General features: G+C 44.1%; 1 pseudogene; it reads left to right on the top strand.

Annotated features, from left to right (window-relative positions):
* The window catches only part of LOC103727124, a 7,336-nt pseudogene extending 3,592 nt beyond the window's left edge, over window positions 1-3,744 (top strand).
* Window positions 3,745-3,944: the final 200 nt, after the last annotated feature.

The raw sequence follows: 3,944 nt of genomic DNA on the forward strand, positions 1-3,944 counted from the left end.
GATCATACAGAAAAACATGTTATCCAAGGGAGTATCTTAAGGGAATTACTTTTTGGTTGGGACTAGGAGAAATGGGTTTCAAGCTAATGCTAGCAAAGGTGTTTGCATTCAAGAATTTGGAATTACTTCAGGGAATTATGAGGAGACAGGAAACAAATCGGGGGTGGGGGTGGCATGGGATGGGACACCCAGGGACTGGAAAGCCTAAAGTGTAGTCAGTCCTATACAGTGTAACTCTACCCTGCCATCATTCCTGGTCTCTTTTCTTTCCCTCCCCCACACCTTCCCCTCTGCCTGTGCTTCTTGGTCTCTTTCTAAATCGGCTCACACTCTTTGTTTGTATGAGGCCCCTGAGTTTCCTTTCTAGTCAGTATCTTGACAGCCCTATCTCTTGGTCACATCTCAGATTCCTAGCAGAGGGTGTGGTAGCACATACCTTTAATCCCAGCCAGCACTTGGGAAGGAGAGGCAAGCCAATCTCTGTGAGTTCCCAGCCAGCCAGGACTACATAGTGAGAGCCGGTCTAAAACAAACAACAAAAACAAGGCATTTGCTCCCTACCTCCAGTATCTCTCAGTGTGAGCTCTGTGCTAATTTGGGAAGGAATAGAAAGATTCTATTATTATGCTGCTAGTACAGGCAAGCCTAGGGGATAAGGAGAGGGCAGAGAAATAGTAACAGATGAGAAATGAAGACATTAAAAAAGAAGTTATGACCCTGTCTCAAAAAGACGAAAAAAAAAAGTTATGAAATTTGATCTCTATGTACTTTTCAGGTGTGTGTGTGTGTGTGTGTGTGTGTGTGTGTGTGTGTGTGCGTGTTTGTAGCCAAAAGCAGATCTGATATGGAAGCAGAACACAGAACTCTGGCAGTGTTTAAGAACTCACAAAAACAATGGGCAAAGTAAGCATTAGGGTATATCTAGGTGTAGTGGAACTGTAGTCCAAAGTCAAAGTTAAAACTGTTATCTGTAGCTGGGCGTGGTGGTGCTTGCCTTTGATCCCAGCACTTGGGAGACAGAGGCAGGTGGATCTCTGTGAGTTTGAGGCCAGCCTGGGCTACGTAGTGAGTTCCAGGCCAGCTGGGGCTACAGAGAGACCCTGTCTCAAAAACACCAAAAACAAAAAACAAACAAAAAAACTGTTATCTGTAGAGTCACAATATAGACAAAACAATAGAATATCATAAATCAGAACTCCTAAGTCTTTTATACTCATACCCTAACATACACATATTTGGATTATGACAAACTATCTTTGGAGTATCCACCTGCTCAAACACTTCTCTCTTTCTTTTTTGTTTCATTTTGTTTTGGTCTTTTTTGAAATAGGATCTCCCTGTAGCCAGAGCTGACCTGGAACTCTCTATGTAGACCAGGCTGGACTCAAACTCACAGAGATCCACCTGCCTCTGCCTCCCAAGTGATGGGATTAAAGGTGTGTCCCACCACACCCACCTTAAACATTTCTTTTTTACTAGGATGCAGGTGAGTTCTCACCTGACTGGAAAGCTACTGGGCCAGGAGACAGGAGCCACCATCTGTGTAGCCTCACCACTGTCCCCAGCTCTGGCTGTGATCAATTCTTTCAAAACTTGGTGACTTATAGTGGAGATCACCCCTGGAGTCAAGAGAATTATTTGCGTTGATATTTTTGTCTTTGACGTTACTTTGGCATTAAATTTTATTCCAAGCAATGGGTTTCTGGTCAGAATACAGGTGCTGTGAAAACCACCACTAACTCAAAGCCAAAATAGGAAAGGAAAAGACTTACTTCAACATTGTGGTCATTGGACACATAGATTCAGGCAAGTCCACCACTACTGGTTACCTGATCTACAAATGTGGTGAGATCAACAAACAAACCATTGAAAAATTTGAGGAGGCTTCTGAGACGGGAAAAGGCTCATTCAAGTATGTCTGGGTTTTGGACAAAATTAAAGCTGAGTGTGAGTGTGGTATCACTATTGACATCTCCCTGTGGAAATTTGAGACCAGCAAATATTATGTGACTATCATTGATACCCCAACACACAGAGAGTTTAGCAAAAACATGATTACAAACACATCTGAGGCTGACTGTGTTGTCCTGATTGTTGCTGCTGGTGTTGGTGAATTTGAAGCTGGTATCTCCAAGAATGAGCAGACAGGTGAGCATGCCCTTCTGGCTTTCACATTGGGTGTGAAACAGCTTATTGTTGGTGTCAACAAAATGGATTCCACTGAGCCACCCTATAGACAGAAGAGATAGGAGGAAATTGTTAAGGAAGTGTATTGGTCACTTTTCTGTTGCTGTGATAGAAACACTGACCCAAGCAATTTATAGAAGGAAGGGTTTATTTGAGCTTACAGTTCCAGGAGAATTACAGTCCGTCATGGCAGGTGGCATGGTGGCTTGGAGGTGGCTCGAGCAGGAGCAGCAGAAGCTAAGCTCTCACATCATCAGGCAGGCACAAGAAGCAAAGAGCAACTGGAGATCCAGGAAGGCTTAAGAACTCTCTAAGCCCACCCCTAGTGATGTGCTTCCTCCAGGATAGCCATACCTTCTAAAACTTCCCAAAACAGTGCCACCATCTGGGGACAAAATGTCCAAATACTTGGAGCCTATGGGGGACATTTTCATTCAAACCATCACAGGAAGTCAGCACCTACATTAAGAAAATTGGCTACAGCCCTGACACAGTAGCATTTGTGCCACTCTCTGGTTGGAATGGTAACAACGTGCTGGAGCCAAGTGCCAATATGCCTTGGTTCAAGGGATGGAAAGTCACTTGTAAGGATGGCAGTGCCAGTGGAACCAAACTGCTGGAAGCTTTAGACTGTATCCTACCACCAACTTGTCCAACTGGCAAGCCTCTGTGACTGCCCCTCCAGGACGTCTACAAAAGTGGTGGTATTGGTACTGTCCCTGTGGGCAGAGTGGACACCAGTGTTTTTAAACCTGGCATAGTGGCTACCTTTGCTCCAGTCAATGTCAAACTGAAGTAAAGTCTGTTGAAATGCACCATGAGGCTTTGAGTGAAGCTCTTCCTGGGGACAATGTAGGCTTCAATGTAAAGAATGTGTCTGTCAAAGATGTTCAACGTGGTAATGTTGCTGGTGAGGGCAAAAATGACCCACCAATGGAAGCAGCTGGCTTCACTGCTCAGGTGATTATCCTGAACCATCCAGGCCAAATTAGTGCTGGCTATGCCCCTGTGCAGGATTGTCACACAGCTCACATATCTTGCAAGTTTTCTGAACTTAAAGAAAAGATTGAGGGGCTGGAGAAATGACTCAGCGGTTAAGCACACTGATTGTTCTTGTAAAAGACTGGGGTTTGAATCCTAGCACCCACATGGTAGGTAGTGACTGTCCATAACTCCAGTTCCAGGGGATCCAACGGCCTCTTCTGTCCTCTGTGGGCATTGCACGACATGGGTGCACTTATATGCAGGCATAATACTCATACACATAAAATGAAAATAATAAAATATTTTTTAAAAAGAAAATATTGATCACCGTTCTGGTAAGAGCTGGAAGACGGCCCTAAATTCTTGAAATCTGGTGATGCAGCCATTGTTGACATGGTTCCAGGCAAGCCCATGTGTGTTGAGAGCTTCTCTAATTATCCTCCTCTGGGTCATTTTGCTGTTCATGACATGAGGCAGACAGTTGCTGTGGGTGTCATCAAAGCTGTGGACAAGAAGGCTGCTGGAGCTGGCAAGGTCGCCAAGTCTGCCCAGAAAGCTCAGAAGGCTGAATGACTATTATCCCTAATACCTGCTACCCCAGCCTTAATCAGTGGTAGAACGGTCTCAGAACTGTTTGACTCAATTGGCCATTTAAGTTTAATAGTAAAAGACTGGTTAATGGTAAAAATGTTCATAAAACCTTCAGAAGGAAAGGAGAATGCTTTGTAGACCATTTTTTTGTGTGTGTATGACAGTTTTAAGTCTTAGTTTTT

Source organism: Nannospalax galili, unplaced genomic scaffold, assembly GCF_000622305.1.
Source record: "Nannospalax galili isolate Female #2095 unplaced genomic scaffold, S.galili_v1.0 scaffold1189, whole genome shotgun sequence".
In the NCBI taxonomy this organism is placed as follows: domain Eukaryota; kingdom Metazoa; phylum Chordata; class Mammalia; order Rodentia; family Spalacidae; genus Nannospalax; species Nannospalax galili.